General features: G+C 22.6%; 2 non-coding genes across 2 annotated transcripts; one reads left to right on the forward strand and one right to left on the reverse strand.

Moving 5' to 3' along the window:
* The first annotated feature begins 1431 nt into the window (after positions 1-1431).
* On the forward strand, positions 1432-1503 carry Trnad-guc. Its single transcript has one exon. It is a non-coding gene; the product is annotated as a tRNA-Asp (tRNA).
* Positions 1504-4688: 3185 nt separating this feature from the next.
* On the reverse strand, positions 4689-4760 carry Trnad-guc. Its single transcript has one exon. It is a non-coding gene; the product is annotated as a tRNA-Asp (tRNA).
* Positions 4761-10232: the final 5472 nt, after the last annotated feature.

Raw genomic sequence — 10232 nt, forward strand, 5'->3', positions numbered from 1 at the left:
AACATTTAAAATGTTTATAATTATTGGTTTTTTATAAATCCTAATTAATAGCACAGTACATTAATTAAAAAATAAGAACAATTTCGTTCTTAAAGTTCGAAGCCCAAATTTGAGTAAAATTCGTAAAAACCTCGAACATTTTTAATTTATCATTATCTTATAGTTAAAATTAATTTAATTTTCTATTTTAATAGCATAAGCTTGAAAATTCATTACATGATTCATCTTAAGTTGATCTAACAGTATTCTAAAGATATTAATGACACATTGGTATATACAATCATTTTTTAGGCATTTGAAGTTATAATTTTGACGAAATTTGATAAGTACCTATTTAAACAAAAAATAATATCTAACAGCTTAAGTTATTATATGGTAAGAACTTAGGAAATATTCTCATCATTATGTCAGTGTTGTCAGTACGTATACTATACCGGTATTATTATTATTTTATATAGGTAGGTAAAATTTAAAAATACGTATTCAAATTAATTTTGAAACCTACTTGACATAACCAGTGCCGGATGTTCGAATTAAGTGCTTAACAAGCCTTAAGCAAATAAATTAGAGAAGTCTAATTGATCATCAAGAGTAAAAAAAAAAAAAAAAAAAAATAGTAGGTAAACCTGTCCTATATCTCAGCCGCCGTACTCCTGTATTAAAAATTTAAAAAAATAATATCTTGTTTTATAATTTTATTAATGAATATAAATAATATTTGAATTAATATAATCATGTCAAATTTAAGACAGTTACATTTTCTTATACATTTTTAAATTATAGGTAAATATTACGAGTAGTATACATTTATATTTATTAGAAAATTTAGTAATTTCTCAATTGAAAAAATAAAGATATATTGCACTCTACGAATCGAATTTTTTTAGTAGAAGTACTTAATTTACTTGAGGTTAATTCGACACTGGATATAACTATACAATACCTAGCTAGGTATAAAAAATCTAATCAGTAACAATTTACAGTACGCGGTACTGCGGTAGATATCGATCAATAAAAAGGAATAACGAACATTATGTACAATGTTTTGGACAAAAATTAGTTTAACATACCATATTACTAATGAAAAAAGAAATGACTAGCCGTAAGCTACGATTCGTAATGTAAATTAATTATAAAATACCTACAGAAATAGAATCTGATGAACGACGATGTCTCTTTATTCAAAATCATTTTTCATATGCAAATACACAATGGTTAAGGTATTATTTCCAATAAAATAATTTTGTTTAGAAAAGCCAAAAGGCTTACTATATTATGACGAACCACGATCAATAAAATTGAGAAAATATAAGCAACAAGCCCAACAAGGTATTATAATATTGCATTGACAATGTAATATTATAAAATATATTATACTGAAAACAGTAAAAACGTAATCATTAGACATTTATTTCAAAGGTCTAATCACAGTCCTCGGTAGTATAGTGGTAAGTATCCCCGCCTGTCACGCGGGAGACCGGGGTTCGATTCCCCGCCGGGGAGGAAAATTTTTTGCACTTTTTTTTTATAAAATTTATATCATTCATTTTTAATGTGTTTTCACTTTCAAATTTTGTGTATCTATTTACAACAACCGGATATACCAGGACTACATCAGTACCGACTACCTCTATAGTCATTAGTCTGTCTGTTTTTACTATTCGTCGTTTGTTATATACCTACCTATAATGTTTATTTGAATTCTTTAGATAGAGTAAAGAATATATTATCCAAACAAATCACAAAAAATGGACGCACTTAATATTGAACAGATATAATCGGGATTTTTTTTATGAAAGGGTGAAGTACAAAAAGTAAGACTTTTGGAAACTAAGAAATTTGTACCACTGTACCAACATTATTTAAATACAAACTAAATATGTTTGAATTGCCACAATATTCACACAATGAACGTAATTGTCTCGTTTTAAAATAACCTATACGATCAGTCTTTATAGACACAGAAAACAGAACATATTATATTTATTAAGAAAAAATATGTTTTATTTTTTTAATTGTAATTTATCGCCTTTTATACATAAACGATTCTTATGTATCAAAAAATGTGTAAATTAATAAATCTTAATATAAAATAAGAAAGACTACCTAAATTATAGATACTTTCGATATTATATTATTGTACGCTCAATCCACCCGCAAACCGCAACTAACGTAACAATTCTTGGAGCTTTTCAAATATTCAAATGGTTCAGAACTGTTTGTTATTTTGATAAAGATCATAAAAACATATAAAATTTAAATCTTAAAATTACAAATTTTACTTGGTCATAGTCAGAAACAATTGAAAAAGTAATAAGTTTTGATTCAAATAGAATTAAAACAATTTTTAAATTATTAAAATTGTAGATAGATATATCTTTTTTTTATATTTTGAATAGGGCTATATATGAATACGAGTAAATTGATTTTACTGATATCTTTTTTTATGTATAAGTACACAATAATTTATCGATAAAATTCTTAGATCTATAACTTGGGGGGAGGGTGGTTTTGAATAGAATTGAGTAAAGTTTATACTTTGAAAAGGTCAAAATTAAAAATGTCTAGATTTTTTTTTATAATCAGGAAAAACAAACAAAAAATTAAGGAAAAACTAAATTAATTTCTTTATTTTGTTGTAATTCAGAAAAGAATAACTTCAGTAACTTTAAATTTACACAAGTATTTAAATTATCATTTTCTATAAATAGTATACATTTTAAATAATTTTAACTATTTTTAAGTTATTTTTAGAAAATCGAAAATTGAAACTTTCTATTTTTTTTTTTTATTAATATTTATTAATAAAAGTATATAAATAAGTTAAAATGCTAAATAATTTAAAACAAAGTTCCCAATAAGTGGTTAATTTTCCAATGAAAAAGTACCACAAATTTATAGCCATAATATTTTTTTAAACATTTAAATTTAGAATTTTGACAAACTTCGAGAAAATTTCTAAAAATAGTTATTTTAGAAGTCATTATAGCACAACATTTTCTGTTTATATCTAAGATTTTAAAATTAAATTAAAATAAAATATTAAAAATAAGTTCTTTTTAAGTTTTTCAAGCAATGTAAAAAAAAATTTCTACCGGAAATTAATTTTTATTAGCATTTTAAATTTAAATTTTTACAATATTAGATACTCGCCCATAAGCATAATATAATAACACAACTTTCTACCCGAACGATTTTTGTTTTTTGTTATAATTCGAAAATCAATAACTATATAATTACTGGAAATTAATAAAATGTTTAAATTTCTACTTTTACTTGAAATTTTTCAAAAAACTTTAACTCTTTTTGAGCTATTTATAGATAAACCAATTTTTAATATTTTTAGTCTTTTCTTATAATTTGTTGATTAAAAATTATTCGTAGAGTCAAAATTCTTGAAACTTTAATACAACATTCTACCTAGATTTTTCTTATAAAAAATAAAAATACATAGGTAGTCACATTTTTTTTTCATATACATTTTAAGATAGAAGTTTGACAAAATTCCTCAAAATCATAAACATTTGTCAATTATTTTGTAGTTAAAAATTCATTAAAAGTTTTACTTTTATTGATAAGTTGCAAGGTTCCTTAAAAATTGTTCGTACTGAAACTATAAAATCTAAAATATATAACAAGGCAATTATTTTTTATAGACATTTTAAATTCAAATTTAAACGAAATTCTTATTTAAACGATGATGCTAATCATTTTGTTATAATTTAAAAGCATAATTCTCAGAAACATAAAACTTTTACATTTAATATATTATTGTGAATAATTGTACTATGTACAATGACATTTTTATTTATTTTAAAACGATATCTATTTATATTACAAATCTTTTTGTTATGTTCTATACGGTATTTACAGATAGATAAAACTAAATGGTCTAAATGTTGTGTACTCGTGATACATACATTTTTATGATATGGTATAAATGTTTATTATTATAATAGTTTAATACTATATTATATCCAAGAAAAAATCATATCAATCTACTTTATAACATTATAATATAATATATATTTATAATACTATTATAGTATATAATAAGTAAAATGGTTTTAATAGTTATAGGTACTAGAAAAATACATATCATGAAATTTATTTATTTAGTGATACAGGCTGACTACTCTTTTCCGCTCAGAATCATTAATTTTTTTTATACAATGATATTATATCATTGAATTAAAATTTAACACACCCATAATATTGACTCACTCGATGACTAATGTACAGCAGAGCGGTACACAATTATCTACCTTTTTTTGAGTTCATAAAATAAAATATAATATTATACACGTATACGTTTTCTGTGTACATCATAAACTTCCAAAAGTCAATAATTATTGTCGTTGTGACACCAACTGAAATAAACAAAAAAAAAAAGTAAAAAAATTTGTTAATTGACCTTGAAAAAAACAAATATATTGTAAAATATTGTAAATGTTACTCGACACTTCTTACAGTGAGATACTTAATATTATGATATAATCATTAAATATTATACAAAATATTTTCAAAGGTCAACTTAAAAACGTAGCACAATAATTAATAGTAGTTGCATACGTTGTGCTAATAAATTAATTTAATCCAACAATTATTGTTGTTAAATTGTTTAAAATTTTATTATGGATATAAAAATACAAAATAAATAAAGATGAAAAAATATGCAAAAAATTTTCCTCCCCGGCGGGGAATCGAACCCCGGTCTCCCGCGTGACAGGCGGGGATACTTACCACTATACTACCGAGGATTGTGAAAGATTTAACAAAATGTATAGCTCTTCATATGGTCGTTGTCATTTGTATTTTTGATAATATGCATCATAATATACACATATTTATGTATCATAAATTCTATGATTTATTCAGCTGTATAGATTTTTTTTAATTTGACGTATAGAATCAAAATTTGAACAACTTTAATTTTGAGTTATTATATTTTACAGTTTATGTATAATATTATGTAATCGATTATTGCCTGTGAAGATAGTTTGAAGATAAATGGCTATGGTAATTAATAATTTAAAAACAGATACCTAGGAGGTCGTAAGTACCTATATCAAATATAATATTTAATTTGAGAATCAGCATTTTATAATTTTTTTTACTAAAAAAATACATTTATTTAATTTAATTTAATTATATTTAATTAAATATATTATTAAAATATATTTTTTTATATTTTTATTTATATTTAATTTAATTTAATTTTATTAATTTTATTTTTATTTTTTTGTATAAAAATATACAAAAGAAATTAAATCAGGTACCTAGGTAGGTACCTATAGCCTATAGGACTAAATATTACATTCATATTTTGATAATTATTTGATGTAAAACTTTTCATTATTGTAAATTAATAAAAATTATTATTCTTATAGAAGATAATTACTACCTAAGTTATACTTTGAATAAGTATAAAAATCAACAAAAAAATCTGATTAGCCAACAATTTACAATATATAAGAATGGTTTTTATTTTAAAAAATAAACTTTACAAACTACGAACGCCACAGACCTATAGGCTATAGCCTATGAATAAATAAATTATTAAAGAGTAACATACTTGGGAAATAGCATGAAACATATTTAAAAGCTTACATAGATAATAAGCTTTTAAATAAAATTAAAATAGAAATCTAAATAACAGATTGATATGTAAATTTAACATCATTCAATAACCCAGCTACCAAATCTTATTGCTATTAAAAATATTTAAATTTTTTAATCCAAATTTTCGTAAGCAATTTATTATGATAAAATAATTGTTTCAAAAGCTTATGTGTAATGAATTATTAAATTAACTGTATTTATAATTTTAATGATAGATCGGGTAAAAAATTTTGATTTGGATATTTATCTCTTATTTTTACGACATAGGTAGATATTAAAAATAAATGATAGGTCAATAGATATTTAAAATTATTTTAGTATTATTTTAAATTTAAATAAGTATTTTTATAAACATAAAGCTTATATAATATAATGCATAAATAAATAATTATTTTTTATATCGCAACAGATTAGGTATTTATTAACTAACATTTATTTTGATAAACATTTGTTCATAGCGTTTTTGGAATTTGACAGCAATATTTTTTCCTTAGCTTTACCTATAAAAACAATGTTTGATAAATCATTAAATTTCAGTTGTTTCAAGTATAAATAATATTAAATTTTAAATATTTAACGTAAAGAAACAAATAAAATAAATAAAAAATGTAAATAAAAAATTAAGTTAAGAAAACAAAAATATATTCTTTTTTTTCCCAGAACAACTATAAAAAATAAAATTACAAAAAGTATTTCATATAGGTAGTAAATTTTGTACAAAATTTCAATATTATGATAGCAATATAATAAATAGCCAAATTGAACTTTTTCAAACTTAAAATTGACTTGTAAATGTAGTTATTAGTAATTTCATTTAAAATATCTATTTTATTTTTATTTTTTGACACTGATCCTTTTAAACCTAGTACATATGTGTAAAATAAGTACTAACTATTAGAATTTTAAGCACAAGGAAGTCATTTTCATTTAAGTTAAATAAAAATTGAATTCAAGGGTAAAGGGCGTTGTCTGATTTGCTTTTGTCGTACCTATATAATACGTATTGTTTTCCAAAAGAAAAAAACCATAAACGCCTAAAGGTACAATAATATTGTGACTCAGGAAGCTTAAACAGTATATCAAGGTCTGGAATACTCTGAAAAAAGTCCACGTTATTAGAAGTTTTAAAAATCATATACCTAGTTAATTATTTCCCTTACATAATTTATACGTTATGAAGTAATTTATAGTGTATCGAAATAAAAATGCAAGACATGTATAATTATTTTTAATGAATTCTCACAAATGATAAAAATAATAGGAAATCAAATTATAAATTTAATGATGATGATAAATTATATAATTTACATACATTCCTAGCAGATTAGCCCGGGTAGGCACTTATTTTACTCATTATTTAACGTTGTTTTTGTTTTATAATAGGTAATTTTAGTTGCACAATATTAAAATATATTCAATGGATAAAATAATAATCAATGTTAAATGTACAAGTAGGTACCTACTTGACTACTTCTCTTATTTTTCGGTAAGATATACCACTTAATTTAATGTTAAATGTATAATATTAAGTTGTGAAATTGCAATATGTATATTAAAATATGACATAGTATACCTATAATAAATTATTATAATATCATGCTATAGGTAAATGTTTGACGCAGACGCTATAAAAATTATATTATAAACATAGGTATAATGACTCACAGCTCACATCCATATTGCTGGAAAATGGTAATATACTTCACTGTAATTATACCAATTATTTTATTGCTCTTAAAATACGTATCAAAATAACTATTATGTTACTTCAAATATTTGTTTCGTATTCAAACGAAGGGCAACAATTTTAAAGATATTCATAGCGTAAACATGAGTTCATCACGATCTCAGAACCCACCAAGGTAACTGCCTACAAACTAAACTTTTTTTCTCTAAATACCGAGAATTTAATTATTCTAATTTTAACCCGAAATGAAAATATGATACATTCGTTTCAGAGAAAAACTGTAGGTCGATTTCGCCTACATTGCCGTTTAAGTTGCAACACAGAACACAGCAGTAGGTACTTACCTAATAAAATTTACATTATGCATCTCATAACGTATAAAATAATAATATTCAGACTTTTTTTATATACGTACACAAAAATAGAACTACAAGTATATTGCTAACGAAAGTTCTTATCGGTATTGGATTTAATATTGGTTACATACTATGCAAAGATATAGATAGGTATGCTATATTAAATTATTTAAAAATAATAATACTTTATAGTTTATATAAATAGATATTTTCGAACTATCAATTTTCACCTCACAAAGTAATTAGATACATAGGTTATAAAATGTCGAAAAATCAATGCAAAGTCCGTATTTTATGGTTGCTCATGTTTTATATGACAGATTCTTCAAAAGTGCGAAACTCAGAACAAACTTAATTTTTGCATTTTTAGCATTTTCAGATAATTTTATTAATTTTTAGTGCATATTATATTAATATATTTTATGTAAATTTAGTGTAAATTAGTAAGTTAAAAATATTTCATGTATTCAAAATATTTACTTTAATTATTTTTAAAAACTTTTCATCCGTACCAAATATAAATTTTTTGTATAAATATGATAAAGACTTTATCTACCTCCAGCGATTAATTGATGTGCTTCATAACAAAATAGAGGAAATCAAGTAAATAATAACCAAACGATCAGTTAGAGATATCGCAATTGCAATTATTGGTGATATAAATTTAGTAATGATATGTATTTTAAGTTATAATACAGTTCTGTAAGTAGCCTATATGCGTATATACCATCAATATAAAATTTGTTCATATTTTTAGTAGATATAGGTAATCTAACCATATTATATCTATTAAAAATTAAAAGTTAATACATAATTTTATATTTTTATGAAAATATTACAAGTTATTAACAAATGATGTAAATCTTTGTATTTTAAAAATCCTATCTCAAAAGTTTCTGAAATCTTAACTATTTTGTTTATTATGCATTTAAATATTTGAAATTTATAAATACAACTTAAAAAAGTTATATCAACAACTACTTTAAAATAACAAAGTTTAAACTACCTATTTATTAAAACTATATCTATCTATATACCTAATGAATAACTATATGTTCGTATTTTTTTTCAACTATAAAATACAGATTATTGTTTTATAAAAATTTTTATTATTTTTCGTTTAAAAATTCAATTACAATAATCACTAACCATTATCAAAACTTCTGAAATAATTCAATTTCAATGAAAATAAATAAATAAAATTTTTAAAATATTAATCACAACGTATGTAAGAACTAGCCAAACAGGATGAAGAGACAAGAAATTGAGCCTTGATCTGAATTTGCTCATCTCAGTTCAGGATAGTAATGTTTTATTATTTATGAATTTGTTATTATGAACTATATGTCTATATGTATATACTACATGAACACTTAAATTAGTAAGAATGGCAAAAGTACATATAGGTATGACGACTCTGTATTACCAATCGCTATTTTTAATTTTTGATGTTATAGAAAATACGTTGACGTAATTTTGTATTAGAATGTTTCGTTTTAAATACGACCATGAATAAAATTATTTTCAATAAATCCACTTCATATCAATGATAGAGGGGTTTTATATTAATATGTATTTACATTGGGCATGTGTAAAAGTAGGTATACATAAAATTGAAATTATGTTCAGTACCAGAATATAATTTTTCATCGCTGGATTTTCATTATGTTAGCAATCATCTTCATGAATGTTTCTATTTGTATACTATATTTATGAGTTTAAGACATATCCTTATATATTTTAAAAATGTAACCAAATTACCATCATTTTAGATATTTTTTTTGAATTTTAGTTTCGCATACAATAAACTTAGCCGAGTAATCTTTTTTATGCACAATATTATTGGATTTTGAAATAAATAAAAATATACCTATATATTAATTTTTATTATAAATTATAATTTTTTTTACTCCTTTAAAGATAAATTGACTTAATATTTGACCTGTGAGCGTTAAGAAAATTAATATATATATATATATATATATATATATATATATATATATAATGTAATTCAAAATAAAAAGTATTAATATTTCATGATATCATCATTAGACACTTAAAATCCTGGAGAAATAGGGTAAATTAGAGTTTGAATAAAAAAAAAATTTTAAAAAAACAAAGAATATATACATGTTAATCGAATTAATAATATAAGATACTAATTTAGAGATTAGGAGTAGATACTAATAAACACGAGAATTCTACTCTCAACTATCGATTGCAACAACGTAATAAACTTAATCATTTTAGTAATAAATATTATTTAAGATAACATGCATGAAAGTTCAAAATAGTATATTATATAGGAATTACAATACCCTTTTTCATTGTGTGATAAGTGATCCAATCATTATAATACTTCAGTATAGTTATATAAACTGGCTATCTTGTAGAAATATAATACTTTGAATATGAGTTAATCTGTATATCAATGAACAGATATATTATCGCTAAAAACGTCGAAGTTATATTTATTTTTAGTAATTATATAGTTTTAATATTTGGTTACGGTTTTTTAGGATTACTATTATAATGCATAGTGCACGATATGATATTAAATGTTATAG

This window comes from Melanaphis sacchari, unplaced genomic scaffold (genome assembly GCF_002803265.2).
Source record: "Melanaphis sacchari strain LSU unplaced genomic scaffold, SCAv2.0 Contig130_pilon_pilon, whole genome shotgun sequence".
Classification (NCBI taxonomy): domain Eukaryota; kingdom Metazoa; phylum Arthropoda; class Insecta; order Hemiptera; family Aphididae; genus Melanaphis; species Melanaphis sacchari.